This window comes from Protopterus annectens, chromosome 1.part1 (assembly GCF_019279795.1).
Source record: "Protopterus annectens isolate FY-2018-M chromosome 1.part1, PAN1.0, whole genome shotgun sequence".
NCBI classification, from domain to species: Eukaryota; Metazoa; Chordata; order Ceratodontiformes; family Protopteridae; genus Protopterus; species Protopterus annectens.
In genome coordinates, this window is record NC_056726.1 from 1,253,765,115 (window position 1) to 1,253,773,014 (window position 7,900).

The 7,900-nt window shown below is 39.9% G+C and overlaps 1 non-coding gene across 1 annotated transcript; it reads left to right on the forward strand.

Annotated features, from left to right (window-relative positions):
- Nucleotides 1–7,582: 7,582 nt before the first annotated feature.
- On the forward strand, nucleotides 7,583–7,655 carry TRNAV-UAC. The gene has a single exon. It is a non-coding gene; the product is annotated as a tRNA-Val (tRNA).
- Nucleotides 7,656–7,900: the final 245 nt, after the last annotated feature.

Genomic DNA, 7,900 nt, shown 5'->3' on the forward strand with positions numbered 1-7,900 from the left:
GCCTCCAACTCCCAAGAAGTGGTGAAAATAGGTCTTAAGGAAGAAAGGCAGTATCTTAAAACAGCATGTGTCAGGACAACCAAACAGTGTTGTGGCCTGTCCATGTATGTCTATAAGGTACATGAGGAAAGCATGTGGTGTAATGCAGCAGTCCAGGATCTCCATGAAAGAAATACAGAGTGTAGAAAGAGTGGGAGATTGGATTGACCACCCAGCCTAGCAAGGAATGGAGGTTGACTAACAAGGTAAGGAAGGAGTTGCATTAGCACAGAAAAAGGCATTGGAGGCACTTTACCAACTACTGCAAAGAGACTCTGTAGTTGTCACAAAGACAGTACATTACATTGCAAGGCCAATACATCCAGATAAAGAAAACTGACAGACACGTCATAAGGGCTGTCAAAAACAACAAGCTCAGCACTCCACAGGACATCAAAGGCAGACTGAGGAAGTACTTACAGCAGCTTAACAATCACATTAACCCTACAGATGATGTACTTCCCTAGAAACAGGCTACAGTACAGACAAACAGGATACCATCTTGGAAGAAGTAAGACTTTCACTAAGGGAAATGAGGTCAGGGAAAGCAGCAGGCTCAGTAGAGGTCACAGTGGATATACTTACAGATGATGGCTGAGGTAGGGCAGAATTGGCTCCTGAACCTACTTGTAGCAGCCTGGAGAGAAAGCCATACCCCAGGTGAGTGTCGAAGAATCATACTTGGGCCAGTTAACAAGAACAAATGGGACATCCACATCTGTGATCCATATAGAGGCATCATACTGCTGTCAACTTGCATGAAAATTATGGAACTGGTGACTCATAAATGGATATGCAGGGTAGTACAATGTAATAAGGGCAATGAGCAGTTCGTATTCAGATCAGGATGCAGCCCAACTGACCCAGTGTTTGCAGTGAGACAGTTGATAAGAAGCTAGAGATGAGGAAAGAGTCCTAATCCTTATTCCTACGCTTTGGGAATTCATATGACAAGATGCCAAGAAAGCTGCCTTGGGCAGAACTGTGGTGGTTCAAAGTCCTAGAATCATTGTTAGAATTAGTGCTACATAAGTAGAAGGACCCAATGACTCAAGTACAAACAGGGTTCCGTCTCCCATCCAGGGCAATCGATGCATGCATAAGTGGATCTGCTTTTCTCTGTAATTCCAAGTAAGTTATAGAACATCCCAAATTGCCAGTCACTAATACCAATAAGTAATTTTTCTAGTGGGAAAGACCCCACAATGCCCTTTCTGGCAAATGAGGTGATACAGATGGAAGTGCTGCAGTTTCCTGGTTACAAACCTTATTACCCACAATTTATCTTGCTCAAATTTTGTCATTTTCCATACCTATAGGTTTGAGGTGATAAGCATCTATTTCAGGGCAAACCCTTGATGTTGTCTGCATTCCACAATCAGTTATTTAAAAATAATTTAAAAGCAGCATTTCTTATTGACTTTGTGCAAACGTTATTTAGACTGGCAAACTGTATTTACCGCTTACTCACTTATCCCAGTAGGTGACATCTGAGGATTTTGTCATGAGAATTTTTTCTCGTGCATACCATGGCAGTACCAGCCATTAAATGACAACTCACATTTTTATGTAGTGAGCCATTCGCTGGATAGTAATATTGGGCATAGGTAGAGGAAGTGCAAAACAATTGTCTCAATCCTGAAATGTGCAGCACTCCCCTGTAGTACATCTAGTTGCATATTTTTTTATATATATATGTTTGTATTTATTTTTTTTATAACTGATCACTCCTGTCTTCCTGAAGTCAAGGGCCAGTGAGTCTAAACTTAAGTAGGTTGCACATAATCGTGTGTGTGTGTGTGTGTGTGGGGGGGGGGGGGGGCGTGCATGTCTAAATTGCTTCATATAAACTTTTTTTTTAAAGAAACAATACTTACTAATAAGCATGTGTACATGTTGGCTTTTCACTCATCAGTGTATAATTTTGTGGCTGTATATACCATTAATTAAAATAAAAATACGGAAAAAAAAATCTGTTGTCATCCTCAATGAGTATTCTTTTGTTTTTACACTGCTATTGAAATGTTTTTTATGGCTTGCATCTGTTAGTCTAACCGTACAAGCAGCAATGAGTTTAACTTCAAACAGCCGCACATTTAACATGTGTATGTAACTTTGTACACACACACACACACACACACACACACACACAAACACCTTAAAAATACTAGCTGCTATTAACTAATGCATATGTTCTGGAAACACAAAACAGTAGAGTTTTTTTGGATTTTCACTTCTGAGTGTATCATTCCGTTTCTGTAGCTGCTGTTACTCTAACGAAATAATAACGCAAAAAAATCCCTTCCAATCCTGAGTGATTATAATTTGGTGGTTTTACCCTGCTATCAAAATCTGTTTTACTACTTCCATGTTTCTCAAGCTAACAGTACTATATTCTACCACACCCCTCTAGCATTCAGCCTATCTGGACAATCCCCACCCACCTCCGCATCCACCAACCTCTCCTGTTTCCACTACCCAGTACCCTCCTTACCCATTCTTACCTTCCCCATTCTTACTACCAAGGACTCCCACCACTTTGCCTTCTGCTAATTCCTTTTTGTGCACATCCTCACTGTGTACTATAACCTTACACAAATGCAAATCAAATCTACACATACTCTACCATTAATATGTCTACCTTTTCTCCCTCTGCCTACTCTTTTTACCAGACTACCTGCCATTTCTTACTCCCCTCTTTATCATATAACTTCAATACATGCCTTAAAAGAATCTCACCTCTCAACTTATATCTTTCCTCACCTCTATTGGTATAATGCCTCTTTCCTCTTTACTAGAAAGATTCTTCCCGATATCTGTAATACAGTCCCAATCCGCCGCAATCCATGCCTCTCCAGCTACCCTGCTCTCATCTCCAACTCCAGTGAATCTAAAGACCTTACCTACTTTACTCCAACTAATCTCTATCCTCCTTTCTGGTAACATACATCCTAATCCTGGACCCCCTGACAACCATGCTTCTAACCCTAACTTGTCTTCCTCACTCTCTCGCCATAAATCTCTCCTTTTTGCTACCATTAACACCTAATGTTTATGCAATAAACTTCCTACTCTTCGTGCCTGGCTATCCCATCACCACCCTGATATTCTCTCCATCACCAAAACATGGCTAAAACCCCACATAAAGGATTCTGGAATTACCCTTCCAACCTCAAGATCATAAGAAATGACAGAACTATAAAAAAAAGGTGGTGGAGTAGCCCTACTTTCTCCTCTACCCTAACAGTGACCCCCTTTTCCAAGCCTATACCCCAGTTTGCAACATCTGAACTAACCCTGGCCCGGAAAATTAATAACCATAAAAACATATGTATAGCTACTCTTTGTATTCCACCAGGAAATAACATCCCTATTCTTGAAGATACCCCTTTTTGGTTCTCATCCAACATAAGCAATGAAACTATACTGCTAGGTGATGTAAATATAAACTGGACTTCTATTCAATTGCCCACATCAGCTCAGAATATAAACCTATACAGCTACACCCAAATAATTACCTCTCCAGATTTAATAAAGATAACTCCAGTAGTATTCTGGACTGGATATTATTTTCCCCAAACTCCATTTCTGACAATGGCACCCAACCGCCCCACGATTATCTCCCTCCATCTTCATCACAACTACATCACAATTCATACCCTAAAAAACTTCAACCCTCTAGCTTTCTCTTACTCACTAGAATATATGAACCCTAATCCTGTAAAAACCCACCCTCTTGACGATGCTGTTACAGTACTACATTCAATAACCTACTAGATAACTTCACTCCCCCCAGAACTAAAAGAATCAAAATCAAATCTACCCCTTGGCTAACTAAATCAACTTTTTTCCTGCATCTCCGAGATAAATCTTGGAAGTGTTACCATAAATCTGAGACACCTAAACCCTTACTGTGTATAAGCAACTCCGTAATAAAGTGAAAAAACAAATTGCTTTAGACTGAAAGTCCTACTACTCCAAGCTTCAAAACAATCCTAGATCCAAACCGCAAACATTTTGGAACAGTATATCTGCTCTCTTCTCTCCTGGCAAAAAAGACAATCCCTAACTCTCCAGATCATATCTTAGCTACTCAGTTAAACTCTTTCTTTATTGATTCAATAGCCAAGCTCACCACATCATTCTCCAGTAACACTTCTCCCACCCTCACCCCCCTCTCAACTCTAGTTCCACTAACATCAACGCTACTCATCTCCCCCACTTTACCATACAGCCAGTCTCAAAGCACACCATAAAAAAAACTTCTACTAAAACTATGATCTCACGCCCCAGACAACCTTCCATCTAACTTTCTCAAGCTAGCTGCTGATGGCATAGCCCTTCCCATCACCATACTTATCAACCATTCAGTCCAAGAATCCTGTGTACCCCTCCTCTGGAAGAAGGCATTCATCATTCCCCTCCACAAAGGAGGCAACAATACTGAAATTTCCAACTTCCTCCTTCCCTACCTCCTAGACAATCAGCTTCTTTCTCCAACTCAACATGGATTTAGACCTGAGCATAATACTACCACTGCTCTTCTCTCCTTCCTTGACATCATCAGCTGTGCCCAAGACACTGAAGAATTGTATCTAGCCTTCTCCGAGACTTATCAAAGGCCTTTGATACTGTTTCCCACAACCTTCTCTTATCCAAACTATCTCTTCTCAATCTCTTCCCCTCCTCTATTAACTGTTTTTCCAGTTACCTTTCTTATAGACTGGCCCTCAAGTGGAACAATAGTACCTCTTCCTTCCTTCACAGTCCCAACAGGAGTTCCACAAGGCTCAAGGCTCGATACTGGGTCCCTTACTTTTAACATCTTCATTAATAATTTTCATCAGTGCATTCCTAATACCAAGCTTGTCCAGTGTGCAGACTATTCCACCATAATTTGCTATGCTCAATCTCTCCCAAACTCACCCCAAACTCATGCATCTAGCACAAGATGCGCCCCTTTACAGAGTCTTGGATGCTGAAAATCACCTTGCTCTCAATGCATCCAAAACCAAAATTATGATATTTACCCCATCTAAAAAAACCTCTATCGATAAAAAATTTCCCTTTTCCATAGTCATAATAAGATTCCCATTGAAATAGTCTCCCATACAAAACTTTTTTGGTGTTATCATTGATGAACATTTCAAGTTTGACATTCATATACAAACTAATATTAAAAAAACACACCAAAAGCTCGGAATGCTGCATTGTCACAGCCATTATCTCACTCCCTCTTCCAGACATAGACCGTCAATTTCCTACCTCATCCCCTCTCTCTTGTAAGGAGCCCCTCTCCTCACAAATCTTCAATCCTCCCTAAAGTCAAAACTGTCATCCTGCTACAATAAAACTACTGTGACCAAATCCCCCTCCCACCACCGTGATGCACTCCACTCCTTGAACTGGCTGGAACTCCCCCACTATCTGTCTTACATTCAACTGTTAACTGCTCACAAACTTATTTTCAAACCCTGTAACTGTCCTTCCATCTCCTCCATACTCACCTTGCATCATCCTGACAGACTCTCAGGTCCAGTTGCCAGAAACTATTTGAACTGTAGAAAGCCTTACGTGCACTTGGGCAATTTTTCCTGACTTTCTCCTCGCCCATAGAATTCACTCCCCCCCACATTCGAATCACCCCAAACCAATTCCGCCTTCAAGACCATGCTCCAGTCCCATCTCTCTTGTCACTGGGAATGCTCATGCTCTCATCCCACCTGACTCCTCTATATTATTTCTGCTCCCCATCCTTTTTTTTTCTACTTTCTCAAAACTCAACCTAGTGACTCCTTTTTTTCATTTTCACTCCCTCTCCATTTTCCTTTTTCATAACTCAGCTTATTCACCTTTCACTGTTCTACTGTCTTGCTAATTCTTCCTACTTCTCACCTCATGAAACTTTGAGTGCATAAGTGCCTGCATTCCAAATTATACTTATGCACTCCAAAATACTTGTTTTAATTTCATTTAGTGCTTTGTTACAACACCTTGCTCAAATGTTATTATTCTGTCTTCTATATTACTGTATTTTTAGTAGTTTTGAAAATTGTATTTTACTTTGTTGATATTAGCTTTGTATTAATTGTATACAGAGATTTTCTCCCCAGGCCTTCATTGAAACCGGCTTCATTTTGGCTCAGTGGACTTTCCCGGTTAACAGACTGCAAATAAATAAACAAACTGCATACGTGTGACTTCATTGACAGTTTTACATAGAGTATTAATTGAACAGTTACATTTCATTATTAATGTATTGGACCATGCCTACTCTCCTTTGGGTGCTGTCCCCTTGCTCCCATCTGTAAATGTGTTGTTCAAGCAGGACACACACACACACACACACACACACACACACACACACACACACACACACACACACACATGGTTTACAGTCAAATTGTTGAAAGTCAGTTACATCACAGCCACCTCCTCAAATATGGTAGGAGTTATTGTCGGACTGTCGACGTTGAAGTGTCCATCAGTTAAGAAGGATGCAGCATGGTTGGCAGGGGCCAACATTTATATCGACAGACGTTGTCAATGTTGATGTGACCTTTGGACCTACTTAATATTTATGAGTTGAGGATATTTGTCACGTAAATCCACGTTTGTGGTAGAGTTTCAGGCTTTTGATAGTAAACACACACAGACATACCTGTACTCAATGCATAAAATCAAGCATAGATACATATATAGCTATTGGTATCCATATCTATATATATATATATCTGTATTTGGGATATGCATTGCTCCAACAGAAAAATATATATATATATATATATATATATATATATATATTTTATCTGTCTATATCTATATATAATCTGTATCTGTTTATATCTATATCTATGTATATCTATATATAACTATATCTATGTATATCTATATATATCTATATTTATGTATATCTATCTTTTAAAAACACACACACACACACACACACACACACACACACACACACACACACACACACTAACCTAAATCACTCCCCATTTTATATATAGAGCACAGGAACATCAAAAGGAAATTAATGACTACACTTACTAGTATTGTACACAAACATGAACCCATATGTACCCCCCGATGGGCTAAGACTGCATCAAAGAAAGGGCTGCAAAGGGCAAAGTCTTGGTTGGGAAAAAGCTGAGCAGTAACATCAAATACAGCCAAGCCTGCCCTTGTACAACCAGCCCATGGCAGCAGCAATGCATAAACACAAAGATTATAAAAGTTTCTTTAAAGTTGAAGACAGATCAGTTACACTAATACCACACCTCTGGGTATGTTAGCATATACAAGTGCATAAGTTGTGAAGTCTGATGAATAACAGTGACTCTGGCTTTCAGTACAGGATGGGACAAGCTGAGCTAACAGGTATCATGCTGAGGAGATGAAGTCATTATGCAGACATCACGGCTCCTCAGTGTAACTTCAATTGACTGTTCAGCAACAACTGCTATGATGGGTTAGTGGTTAACTACTGTGACTGTAGAGTACAGGGTCTTGGGTTCAAACCTTGCAGAGGCTGTTTATTTGAGGCTCCATAGTGTAGTGGTTATCATGTCTGCTTTACACGCAGAAGGTCCTAGGTTTGAGCCCCAGTGGAACCATCTCCTATTTTGTATTTAATGTTTTATTTTTTTCTATTTCCTTATTTATTAGCTTAATTGGAGCTTATCCCCCCTGGCCTCTACTGAAAATGGACATGTATTCAGTTGGACTAACCTGGTCAATAAATGTAAAATAAAATAAATAAGTAAAAAAAGGTGAAAGGGCGTGCAAATGGATATTCATGGGAGCCCTAAGTGGCAGACAGCAGCTGTGCATCTGGTTCACATTATTACATCTCTGCTTT